The sequence below is a fragment of the Aethalodelphis obliquidens genome, unplaced genomic scaffold (genome assembly GCF_003676395.1).
Source record: "Aethalodelphis obliquidens isolate GAN/ISIS:26980383/991018 unplaced genomic scaffold, ASM367639v1 scaffold3, whole genome shotgun sequence".
Taxonomy (NCBI): domain Eukaryota; kingdom Metazoa; phylum Chordata; class Mammalia; order Artiodactyla; family Delphinidae; genus Aethalodelphis; species Aethalodelphis obliquidens.
This window is the reverse complement of record NW_020837947.1, coordinates 29,967,938-29,981,555: the sequence shown is the minus strand read 5'-3', so window position 1 is coordinate 29,981,555 and position 13,618 is coordinate 29,967,938. Positions and strand designations below refer to the sequence as shown.

At 39.9% G+C, this 13,618-nt stretch overlaps 1 protein-coding gene across 3 annotated transcripts in view; it reads right to left on the bottom strand.

Annotated features, from left to right (window-relative positions):
* STX7 (syntaxin 7) overlaps window positions 1-13,618 on the bottom strand; it is a 52,593-nt gene that overhangs the window by 20,212 nt on the left and 18,763 nt on the right. The gene's annotated exons all lie outside the window — the stretch shown is intronic.

Here is a 13,618-nt window from a genome sequence, read left to right as displayed (position 1 = left end):
GGATTCTGAATCAGGAAAAAAAAAAAAAGACAAACCCACAAAAACTATAAAAAAGTTGTGGAGACAACTGGAGAAACTTGAATTTGAATCTGGAGAGAGAGAGACGAAACAAAAGTTGAAAAATGTCAGCAACTGGTGAACCCAGGTAAAGGGTATATAAAAAATTCACTGTACTATACTTTTACTCTTCTGTAGGTTTTAAATATTTTATGCTAAGTTCACCACTCAGAAGTCTATGACCACTGTAATAAAAAAAGGGGCTCTTTACAAAAGGGGAGGTCCTAGTTTTACGCATTTATGTACACAAATAAAATGTCAAGTAGAAACAAGTTGAAAATCCATCTCAAAGTAAGAAACTTTCACACTTCCAAGAACTAGAGAAAAATGATTCAACCCACCCATTCTTTTCATTTAAAATAATCATTTATTTATATAGCTTAAATGCTTTTAAATAGTCACTATTTATTGATATTTATGGGATCAAAGGAATTACTGTATTCCGAAACACAGGATAACTTTTTTTCACTGAGGATGATGTAATAAATATTGGTTTCAAGTCAAAGATGAAAAATATAAATACTGCAGAGGAATCATATAGCAACTGTTAACCATTCAGCTACTTACAAAGGAATTTCTTTTTGCAGTTCTTTTCGGTAACAGATCTTTCTTTTGTGAGGTGGAGGAATTTTGTTTGCTGTTTTATAACATATGGCGGCTTCCAATTAGTTACATATTTCCTTCTTAACCTCAGCAGATTTTCTTGGGCTACCTTATAGGGGTTTAAAGCTTTTATTTTCAAAAAAAGTATGTTGATAAGACAAAGTGATGCAGACATTTATCACATATCTAGAGGGCTCTTGTCTTTTAAAAAAGGTCACAATAAGTGGAAAAAAAAAATAGATTGCTCAATAAATGACACCAGGAAAACTGACTAACCACTTGGGGGTTAAAACAGAGAACTCTAGCTTACCTCATGAAGTAAAATAAATCTGTAATAAATTATTAATATAAGAAACTATTAAACTGCTACATAAAACTATAAAAATGTATTTATTACACAATCTTATTTATGATCTTGGCATGAGGTATAAAATATTATCCAAGTATGATATAAAACTAAAAACCATGAAGGAAAATATGTCAAACTGGCAAAACATACACAAAATTTTAAAACACTATATGAAAAATATGTATCTACATTACAAATAAATAAAAGTAACGTGTGTGTGTGTGTGTGTGTGTGTGTGTGTGTACGTACACGGGAGAAAATACCTGCAGCATATAATGAGTAAAGGGGTTAATATCCCTAATATAGAAAAGAATCCTATAAACTGGAAATATAAAAATAGCTCAATGAAAAATGGGTAAAAGGTATCATCTTAAAATTATAACAAGCAAAAAAAATATGAGAAATTAAACTTCATTGATAATCAACACATATCAGATTGGTAAAAATCAAGAAAAATAAGCAGATGATAATATAATTACAATCAAAAGCCTTGAAAAAGGTAAAGACATAGGAAGGAGCAATGTCCATCATGTAGAAAGAATCAGAAATAACTGAGAAAAGGTCAGACAAGCCAGTACAAAAATCAGCCAGGAACAGGAACTTTAAAAATTGATAATATTCACTGAAAACATGAATAGCAAAAGAAAGATTGAAAAGAATATCAATCCTGGAAAGGATAAATAACTTTAATGTATGAACGCTATATAAAACTGTTCCGCCCTTGAAAAATTTAAGTAGACATGCTTCTGATAGGCCCAGTGGGAAGGAGCCTAAATCTACCACGTGGTTATTTCCCTAGTTTTTGTAAACAGATACACTCAGCAACCCGTTTTCACCCTTTCTCCCTGAGTAAGGGCTTATATGCAAAGGAAGAGATAACCGGGAGCCCCTGAGGGCGCAATACTCCAACAAAACAGAAAACCAGGAGCAACACCTATTCTTGTGTACTGCTCAGAAAGGCCTCCAAGACCTGACAAGCTGAGCAGGGTGAAGTCTCCCCTATTCCCCTCTTCCCATTTAACTGGCCTGTCTGGAGGATGCAGAAGGCAAAGAGTTATGATGGCTACCAGAAGCTTATTCAAATGGAGACTCCAACTGCAGTGCTCCTTAAAATGTGATCTATTTACTAGAACAGATCGTCACAATCTCTGGCACCTTGTATAAACCTGCTGATATGGTAAATACTTTTTGCTCTACCCTAAAAAATAGAAAACACGAGAAGGAGTTTGTTTTCAACTGGATGGGATGGCGTAGAGCCTTCACAGTCTTATCTTAGGGTTATATATACTCTTTATCTCTGTATTACAAGTTAGTTGTCAAGGTTGTTGATCCTCTCCTCCAATGGGACACTACACTAGTCCAACACACTGCTTACATGTGCTTTTAGGATCTGAAAGGCAAGAAGCAACATGCACTCTTCGATGCCTTGGAAGGATGGAAGTATGCCAGTAGATAGAAGATAAATTCCGTGAAAATACAGGACCCTGTTTCTTTGGTGAAGAATCTTGGTCCATTAATCTGTATGGATCACTGACATACTCCTGCAAAGTAAACGACAAATTGCTTTTCTTTGCAGTCTCAAATACAAATAGGGAAACAGTGCCTAGTGAGACTTTTTATGTGGCTCCAACCCATTTTACTGAATGCCCCCAAACGTTGCCAGCTCTGGCTTCAGCTCCGCAAAAGAAAAGGCTATCCAGCTAGTTCAAGTGTTGGTACAAGCAGCTCTACAACTGGGCTTTAATGACCCAGTTGATCCAATGGTAACTCAAGCGCCTGTGCAATTTCAGAGTTCTGTATAACACTAGTGGCAAGTCCCACTAGGAAGAAAAAAACCCACAGGAGTCCCTTAGAATCTTGGAGCAAAATCATGCTCTCTTTGGCAAACCAATGTTATCTTTTGAGGAACAGTTCTAGTTTTGCTACTAAGCCCTGGATAAAAAGTAAACAGTGGTATACTAGGTGACCCAGTGACCTGAGCTGCCTGCTATGTATTAGGTGTTATGTTATCTTGTTAGTTTATCTCTTTCTAGATTTTGTTCTATGTATGTTAACCAGTCTGCCCCTCACCCCAACTTCTACAGCACTTGTTCACTGGACTAATCAACCAGCAATGGTTTAAGAATAAAAACCACTTGTAGGCTCACCAACTGGACTTCCCCTTTCTCAGATTAACATGATTACTGGAAATGCCATGTACCGATTTGCAGCAATAGTGTCAAAAGTAAATAAGTGATGTGGCGCCATCTATGGGGCTATGAGCCAGTCACCCAGTGGCAAGATGATGACACTCCTTCCTTCGTGGTGGAGGCGGAATTTTATACTCACTGAAACCGCAGTACTGTGGATTTTGTTATGCTTCTTCTACTGCCCTCCCCCCCATGATTCTACCAGCTTCCTAATCCATATATTAGTCACAATCACGGTATTCTACACACCGGTGCTTTTGATCAAGATATTCAATTTACAGAGAAAAAAAAATTAACAGAACTTCCAAGGACAATGGGATTCCTTGGTCTCCCATTATCTGGAAGCTGCTGGACTTCTAGAATTTTTAATGGCCTTTTGAAGACCCAATTACGGTGTCATCTGAGAGAGTGTCTTGGGAAGGTGAACTGCAGCCCCATGGGATCTTTACGCTCTCAAAGAACCACCACTCCCTGGTGCTGCTTCACCCACAGCCAGAAAGAACACTCAGATTTAGGAACTAAGGGGCAAAAGTGAAGGGAAATAGTTCACATTTACACCTAATTACTCACTTGCAAATTTTCTTCCATCCCTTGAGGTGATTTACAGACAATATCCAAATAAGGAATATAATCACACCTCCATCTGGTAGAAGCAGAGGAGGAATGGACTGGAAATCACCCACTAGACCTGGCACTGGATGCAGGAAATAAACAGGCCTTGGTCCTACCTATCTGTAGAGATGGGAGAGGAGTTCAGGTTGTATGAGTGAAAGCGGTACCATGTTAGACAGGGGCTTTTTAATTTTTTCAAGCTTAAGTATGCAAAAAGGGAAATACGTTCATTATCGGAAACAAAAGGTATGAACTATAATGGACATTTATTTTTGGTCATCTGATACCCCAAATTCTTATTACATTGGCTCTTTTTGGTTTATAATACCATGACCACTGGGAAGCATCATTACAGAACCAGTCGTAGGGGAAAAAACTGGTTGTTAAACTAGTCTAAGAGTCTTTGGGCTTTGCTTACCTCCATTATGAGTAACGCAGGTGATTAACAGTCAGAGTCCTAGCAACAATCACAAAAAGAAAGGCCAGACTCATAAAACAAGCTACTTGAAATCACAAGCTAGATTTACTTAGTGCTATTTAGGTTTCATAAATATTGAAGTTCTTTACAAGTCAAATGCTTTAGCTGACAACCTTCTTCTCACTCTGAAACCATAATTTTAATAACACAGTATCTCATAAATTGAACTTTCTTAGAAACGCAACCATTATGCTTTGCCTAACAGAGTGCATTAAATTAATGACTGCTAGATGCTTTTCATGAATACAAATGTAAGACAAGGCCCCTTACACTCAGGCAGCATGTAATCTAGAAAAGGAGAAAAAAAGGTACATTATATAAATGTTATAATAATGTTTCAAACGAGGACCTATAATATAGGCATTCAATTGAAGGACAATCCAAAAAGCCTTAACAGAGGTGGCACTTGTATTGTTTTTGAAGTAAGACACTAGACACTTTGTTTTGGAGATTCAAACCTCTAATACCATACTTAGACATAACTTGAAATGATCAGATTACCGACTGGTTCCCCCAACCACAAGGGTAAACTCCTTAAAGGCAAGAACGAGGTATCCATTGTTCATTACTGTATCTCTAGAACCCACCATATTGTTCACACTCAATGAGTATTTTTTAAACTGAACAACACAAGACCATTAGAAAGACTGAATCCTATATAAGAAGTCATATGTATTTCTAAAACACAAGGCATATATAAGAAGAAAGCTAAGAAAGGTAGGTACGCTCCTTTATTACTCATTCATTCGACATGGTCCGGCCATCCACTATCCACCGGGCACAGTGAAGGGTTTCTGGACATCAACACTCATTTACTTGTATATCTTTACTTTGTATAGCTCTAAACTTGAGGATCAAGTAAACGTATCATCTGATCAGGTGATAAAGGGCCTATGGAAACATAAATTTGAAATTACTGAATCAAACTTAGGAGAAATATTATATGGCATTAGTTCAATTCTATTATATACATGAAGTTGAGAACCAAACAGAATAACTGATTTGTCCAAGAAACTATGGCTATTTAAGTAGAAGAGCTGGGATTAGAATATAGATTTCTTAGTTTCTAAAACAGTATTTTTCAGTGTGCTAAAAGTGCTAAAAGTAAAAGGCTTTTAAAAAGATCATTTCATAATCCAGGTGTATGATAGTTGCCAAAGCAAACAAAGGAAAAATAAGTCTGTGCTAACTTGGAGTAACTTAATAGGAGTTGAGCTGAGATGCTTAGGTGTTGCAAGTAGTGTTCAAAGTACATTTCAAGTCCTACCAGTGGACCACAAGGATTCTTCCGCCCTACTGAAGTTGATCAGGAAATAAACACCTGTCCTTTCTTCAGGTCTTATGAACTGGCAAGATTCCAGAGACATCAATTTACATATTACCCTCTTACACCAGGGTCAGCCATTTATGACCTGTCGGGGCTTCCAGCCTAGTTTTATACAGCCCTCCAGCTAAGAATGGTTGTTACATTTTTAAAGGGTTAACAAAAAACAAAACAACAATGAATACACAAGAGACCATACGTGGGTAGCAAAGCCTAAAATGTTTACTATTTGGCTCTTTATAGTAAAAATTGGCCGATCCTTGTCCTAAACTAGTAAAAATTCCTAAAACTTTGTAGTCACAAACTCAATTCAGTATGGTACTTGAGTGTACTAAGTACTCACTATGTTGTCTGTTTCACACAGAACTGAACAATGCTGCAAATCTTCCACTGAACATGCATGTATACTAGGTTGGATTTCTGCAATTTTCAGAAAGGATGTTACCAGTACATCACAGGTGCTGGCTTGTATGGGTTATTATTTTCAATTGCTGCTCTTCTCACATTAATTTAGAAACAATTATCGTTACTTTTTCATTGTATTGGATGAACATTTTTGTAGAGTAACTATGTCGTTACCAATCTATTATTTTATTACTCTCCAGTTTTTGACTATCTCCTAGTTTTAGGATAGTGGTTCAGAGGATCTCTTGCCTTACTCAAGTTGACCATGTTCAAAAATGTTTAAGCAAAATTAGTTTAGAGAAAGAGAGAGAGAGATAAAAAAGAGGTTTCTAGGTAGATGACAAACAGGATGGTGATCTGGAAAAACTGATAATCATTCCTAGCTTCTTCCAGGTCATGTCTACTGGGTTTCATTTCATTACCTTGCCTGGGATACTGTGAATTTATGAAGCAGTCATATTCATTTTTATTGGCATATGTCTAATTTGAAAGAAAAAAACCCTGTGAAACATAAAAATTAAGGAACAAATTTTTTACATAACCATAAACAGTTACTTGAAGAAAAATTCACCTGATACTGATAAACTGAGATAGGATTAAATCAAGATGCACCTCTACAACAATAGAATGAATAAATTATTTTTGCATTATCTACAATCTGCAACTATTTGCACCATTACTTCTACAGAGGTGACTTTACAGTATATATTACATTTTTCATGACGTAAAGATAACACTATTTCCTACACATCCAGAAAAGGTGCATTATTATTTCCACAAAACCCAAACCATCCCCTTTCTGGCTCTTCATTATTTTCAGTACCAAACACCCATTCTGCTCCACGTGAGTCTGCTGCCATCTAGTGGATGATCTAACGAAAAAAACGCTTCATAGCAAAGGGTATTTTTTTCTGCTGTACAACGGTAGGCAACAGTTGGCATCAGGGGCTGTGTAATGTCACCACCTGTCAGAGTGCCCTGGGGACCAGGGAGGATTATGTCTGACCACTGAGAGTGGCTGGGCTTCCTGGGCCAGCCCTAACAGGCATGTGCGCCTTCAAAGAAATGTCTCCAAACAACGGAGAACAGAATACAACTACTTGCTCTTTTAGCACAAAATATCTGTTGCTCAACCCAAAATAATTCACAGTTGAAACTGTCAATCGTAGAAAAAAAATAATGGTTATTAAAACCCTTGGACAAGTGGTTTTGAGATTCTGACTTGGTCTCACCCACATCACACTGAGGAAGAAGAAGTAGAGTGTAACACTGACCAGCAAGCAGCCTGGGAGCCAGACAGTCTGATTTGGAAATCTGAGCTCACTTCTTGCTGGCTGCTGACCTTGGGCAATTGACCTCATCTTTCCAAGCTATAACTGCCTCACCAGTCAAGCAGGGGGGGAATCATCTCTTCCTCAGTTATGATGAACTTCAACTGAGGACAATGTATGTAAGCACCTTGTACTGGAAACAGAAACAGTTCAATAAATGAGAGCAAACAGTGTGAAGTGGCTTAATGTTTTTCTCCTGAAAGTCAGAAATGAACAGTAAGAATATTCTTATTAATATATATTAATGTGAACCATGCTGTAAGAGGGTGTTGAAACTTAATAAACTCTGATATAGTTATGAGAATTGTAGAGATAATGATAAATATCAACTGACACAAGACAGTTATAACCCCTAATTAGGAGCAAACTCAGCTACCACCTGACAGTGACATGTATACACACAAGTAAGAAACTGAACTAGAAAAAAAAACCAACTAAATATTAATAAAAACAAATTCTGTTTTAGACAACTCCTCACCTATCAAACACTCTATCTATTTTAAAGGGTGGGTTGAAATATTACAGACGATGATATATATAAAAACATTTTCAAAATGGCACAGATTTCTGTAAGAACACGAGATGCTATTACTGGTAAGTTTACTATAATCAGAGTTAGAATCATTAGGTTGGGCTCATTACACAGTACAAGGTGCATAGGATAATGTATCATGAGAAAATATATCAGCTAGTTGAAACACAAAGTTTCAACACAAAAAGGTTCTGAGAAAAATAATCAAGTGAACTAGGTCCCAGAAAAGTATATTATAATTCTAAAAAGCACAAGTTAAGTAGAAAAACTCCTTAGAGAATCTGAAACAAAGCTACTAAAATAATTATGGGCTTTTTTCCAATAGGCTCTCTATCTCATGCTCTGTCTTGTGACCTGAATAGGGAGCTTATCTTCTCTGTGGGTAAAAGAACTGATGTGAACGGTGGGGAGGAAACTGAAGGATCTTCTAAAGGATGAGTCTTGAGCTGAGAAGCTCAGGTGAAGCCTGCGCCTCGGGGCCAAGCCTGCTCGTTTACTGTGCCCTCCTTCCTGGCACTCCAACACTTGCCGGCAAGTCCTGCTTCCGTGAAGCAATCTCCCATTTAGAACACATTTAATTTTAAATTTCTCATTGGTTTTCTTTCCAAATACTTAGAGGGAGAAAGGCACACAGGCTAACAAAGTAGAAATTTAGGACATTTTAAAGCTACTGTAGACTAATAAAGAGTTAAATCTAGAGTCATGATTCTTAAAAATGAACAAAGTGCAAAAACAAGCCATTTGAAAACTGTATGTAAACAGTACTTCGGATTTCTAAGATGGCCAGAACACTGCAAGCTCTGTCTTAGCAAAGATGTTCAGTCCTAACATCTCATCATGTGGCCCTGCTCAGCTGACCTGCTCAGAGAGAGTCGAGAATCGGGAGTAACAGAGGTCAAGAGGAGGACGTGGCCCCTTGAGTAGGTGATCTGTGTACTCAGCTAACACAGGGGGATTTGCCAGCGGGGCAGCCTTACTCCTTGCGGTTCTCCAGCCTTCCTGAGCCCTCCTTGGCCCTCCTCACCTCCTGGATGAGTTTCCTTCCTGTCATCCACTGGATGGCCTGACAGTCTGCTCCAAAAGCAGCCTGAGTATTAGCCATGTGAGGAAGTTCACCTCCAGCTCATATGGCAGTGATTCCTCAACTGTTTATCTCAGTCCGAATTTCTAATCAGTTTTTTTTTTTTTTTTTGCGGTATGCGGGCCTCTCACCGTTGTGGCCTCTCCCGTTGCGGAGCACAGGCTCCAGATGTGCAGGCTTAGCGGCCATGGCTCACGGGCCCAGCCGCTCCGCGGCATGTAGGATCTTCCCAGACCGGGGCACGAACCCGTGTCCCCCGCATCGGCAGGAGGACTCTCAACCACTACGCCACCAGGGAAGCCCTCTAATCAGTTTTATTTGCAAGGCCCTGCTGCTCACATGTTTTTGCTAAAACACTGCAGATGGATTTCTGCTTCCTATGGGAACATGGTACAAGTTTTTTCCTGAATCTTCCCTCTTCTTCCCTCCTCAAGCCATATAGAACAGAGAGGCAGGAAAAAAGAAAACCCATGTAAGCTACATTTTCAGAGAAATTAAGACCACAAAAGAATTCTCAAAAATATGTACATGTGGCCAGAAGAAACAGAAAAGAGCAGATCGTGAGTGGGAAGCCATGGGGATGGGATAGGAAACAGGGGTGCTGCAGAGGAGAATAGGGGAGGCAGAGCGCCAAAATGTCACCAGCAAGTGTGCGCCACCAGGAGATGATGGTGATTCCCAAGGGGGACCGGGGCAGGGCTGACAGGAAGCAGACACTCTGCTGAGCAAGGTGGAGAGCAGAGGCTTGGACCATGCTCGGGGCCCCAGGCTGCTCATCTCTGAAAGTGTCACCTTTCCCTAAGAGGAAGGGGATGCCTTATGCACTGGGGAACCAATGGAGTGACAGGGGGACGTCTGGACTGGAGGGGGAACTCTCCTACGTCAGGCTAGGTTCTGAGAGGCAGAGGGGGAAAGAAACAGTGCCTCAGGTCAGTGCAGAGAGGAAGGAGCCCGAGGGCACAGCCTGGGCACCCTCTCCCTTCACAGCTGTCTCCTGCCAGGAAAAGCAAGCTCACTCCACCGAACAACAACCAAGAGAACAGAAAGAGCAGCCATGCAAAAGATTATATAAAACTGTGGAAAAGAACAGCAAAACTCGCTACAAAGAAAATGCAGCAGGAAAAAATGTTGCCACGGAAGTGGATAAGGTGAAAATTATAACCCAAAATAGCACCCTTTTTTTTGTTTTAACTCAGTGAGGCAATTGCAATTTTAAAGGAAAATCACAAAACAGCTCATAGACAAGATGGCCAGATAATAGGCAGCAGCGAAACAGAAACTAGAGGAACTCAGGGAAGAAAAGAGAAAGACAAATTCAGAAATGAAAGGAAAGATTAGATAAAGCATGAGCCCCGTTAACAGCTGTTGCCATTTTGGGTTGCTCAGGCCACAGCCCTTGAATTGCTGATGGCTTTAGCTCCTAGCTCAATGTCACTGTCACATCCTCTCTCAACTCCTAGTGATTTCAATACCCATGCTGATAATCCTGCCACCATCCTGGCCTCATTTCTTTGCACGCTTTTCTCCAAATGATCTTGTCCTCCACCCTCCCGTCATCACACACTCCAAGATCTTACCAAATGCCTTCTCATTACCAGCAACCGTAACTCCTCCATAACCTTAGTTTCATACACACCACCGACAAATCACCACCTCCTGTATGTCTAGCTCTCTCCCACTGGCACCCTGACCCAATGAGCCTCTGACCCACCCAGGACCTAGCATCCTTTGGTCCTGCCACTTTGCCACTTTCCCTCGCATGACCTCCCCTTCCCGCCATGTCTTCGCTTGCCTCCTGACCCAATTTAAACGCCACAGTCAGCTTAAATGTCATCATCTTCACTCTCTTGCTTATATCCCCTCAAGCCCCTCTCTCCACTTACCTTAACCACTTGACAAATCCAAAACTCTAGTTGAGACCAACACTGTGCTTCCTCTGTTATGTGACTGTGCGTCATTTAACCAAACCTCTGTTAATGGAGATTTTATCCTAAGTTTATAGGTTTAAAAGTTGGGGAACTTAACCATTTATGCTGTCTCTACAAATGAATCCTTCTGAGTTCTATTATACAGAGAGAAAATAAAGTGTAATGCTGACTAGATGAGAACATTCTCCTATCTATGTATCGACTTTCCATTTATTTACATGCTCAAAAGGCTGGTTCTACCCAGAGTAGAAGCCTGAATTCTTACGATAGCCTGTAAGGCACCCCCCAGCGTCCCCCCCCCCCAGCCCCTACTCTGTCCTCTCTGTGCTCTGCACACACTGACCCCTCCTCCACTCCTCCAACACCCAGGCAGGCTCCCACCTCAGGGCCCCTGTACCTGCTATCCCCCCATCTAGAACATTCTTTCCCCAGATACTGAAGGGTGCATTCCCTTACTTCCTTTAAATACATGTACAACTATCATCTCCTCAGTAAGGCCTATCCTGGCTCCCTGTGTATCCCATTTAGAAATGCAGTCCCCTCTCCAGGATACCAGATCCCCACTGTTATGTTTTCGTCAGGGTGCTTCTCATAACACTTAACACCTCCTTCCAATACACTATTTACTTATTTATTTTCTGTCTGTCTTCTCTCACTAAAGGTTAGCTCCATAAAGGTAGGTATTTTGCTTGTTTTATTCACTGAAATATCTCTGGCATCCAGACGGCGCCTAGCACATCACAGATGCTTAATACTCATGGTATGAATGAATGCACATAAATGCACAATGACCTGGTACAATATAAAACATGATCCAAATGCATAGTGTTACGTGAATCAGACTGTCCTGGGTTCAAGTGCCAGCCTCTCCATAATAGTTATATGAACTTGAGCAAGTGACTTAACCACTTCAAACCTAAGATTTCTCATCTGACAGAGTTGGCCAGAAGATCAAATAACAATGTACAAAAAACAGATTCAAAATACCAAACATGAGGCACAGAGTAAACAGTTAGCAAAGAGAGCTAAAAGATACTAACCTACATACATATCTTCCAGAATGAGATTTTTTGTTTTCAGAATGAGATTTCTGAGTAAAGCAGGGTGTACAGGCAATACTCTACAACTAAAGTCACTGGATGCATTTGGGCCACGCTGCCAGCTCTCCTCCCCCACCTCAGCAGAAAGGCAGTGCTCTGAGCACTGCCAAGTAAACAGGCCTTAGCTGGATTTTTAGCTAAAGGCTTCCACATTCCCCAGTAGAAAAATAATAATCCACAGGCTACGAGGGGATCTTGGTGATGTCTGCAGGCATTCTCTTGGGATGTTAAATGGGATGAAGAACAAACTATTCCAGAGAAGTTGGTGGCCATACTCAAAAGGAGTAATATGCTACTGCAACAATGGTTTCTTCAAATAATGATCATGATAATGACACTATAACAAGAAAGATGACTCGAAAAGGAAATGTCCCAAGACTTACAGAACACCATTTTGTATGACCGTTGGTTTCTTCCAAATCAATTAATATGCAAACCAATTAATAACTGCTTTAAGAAAACACCCAGACTGGAGTAAGTATAAACGGCAATATACTCTTTAATGAAAAATATTGCTTATTAATTGGTGAAAAACAACAAAAAAGTGTCAAAGAGATGAGGACAAGAATTGTCAAAACCATTCCAGGAAACCAAAACTAAACAGCCCAGCCTGAGTTTTGTTGTCCCGCTCTCACACCAGCACTGAGACAACTGAACTGTACGCACAGGCAGCATCACGGGGCAGCTGAGCAGCAGTTACACAACTGACCACGAACTTTATTTAATAAGAGAAGCCACTCTGTAATACAATTACTGAGCATACTGAATATATTTATAGTGGAAAAAGCTAACAACAGTTAAATTAATTTTTAAATAAGAGTCTGGAAACATATATATGAAAATTTTTATGGTATAATCAGCACCACATTTTACTTATACAGAACTCAGAGAAAGGATTCATTTGGGAGGCAGCATAAACAGTAAGCTCAACTTTTTTTTTTTTTTTTTTTTGCGGTACGCGGGCCTCCCACTGTTGTGGCCTCTCCCGTTGCGGAGCACAGGCTCCGGATGCGCAGGCTCAGCGGCCATGGCTCACGGGCTCAGCCGCTCTGCGGCATGTGGGATCTTCCCGGACCGGGGCACGAACCCGTGTCCCCTGCATTGGCAGGCGGACTCTCAACCACTGTGCCACCAGGGAAGCCCGCTCCTCAACTTTTAAACATATAATTTTAGGATAAAATGTCCATTAACAGAGGTTTGACTCCTGAGCAGTTTCTCAGAGCTATCTGAAATGCTGTCTCCTGGGCTACAGTCCTCATTTTGCCCCAAATAAAACTTAACTCACAACTAAAAAACAAACCAAAAAAAACCGAACAAAAACAAAAAAAACACAGACGTTTGAGATGTATGGCAAATTCATATAATAACAAATTATGCAAGCAACATAGAAGAGAGAAAAAACAAGCAGCAAAAAAAAAGGTATAGTATTATCCTATTTTCATTAAAAAAAAAGAAGGTAATTATGTATAAATATTTCTGGAATCATTTAGATTTGCTACTAAAGAAAAGAATATGCAAGTTGACTTTAATGCTGTTTTCCTCAGGTTGCCATTGAGGAAAAGCACTCTGACAGGTAAGAGATTTTGGTAGATAAGTGCTGAAAAAACAACTGATGTCACACTGTCAGTC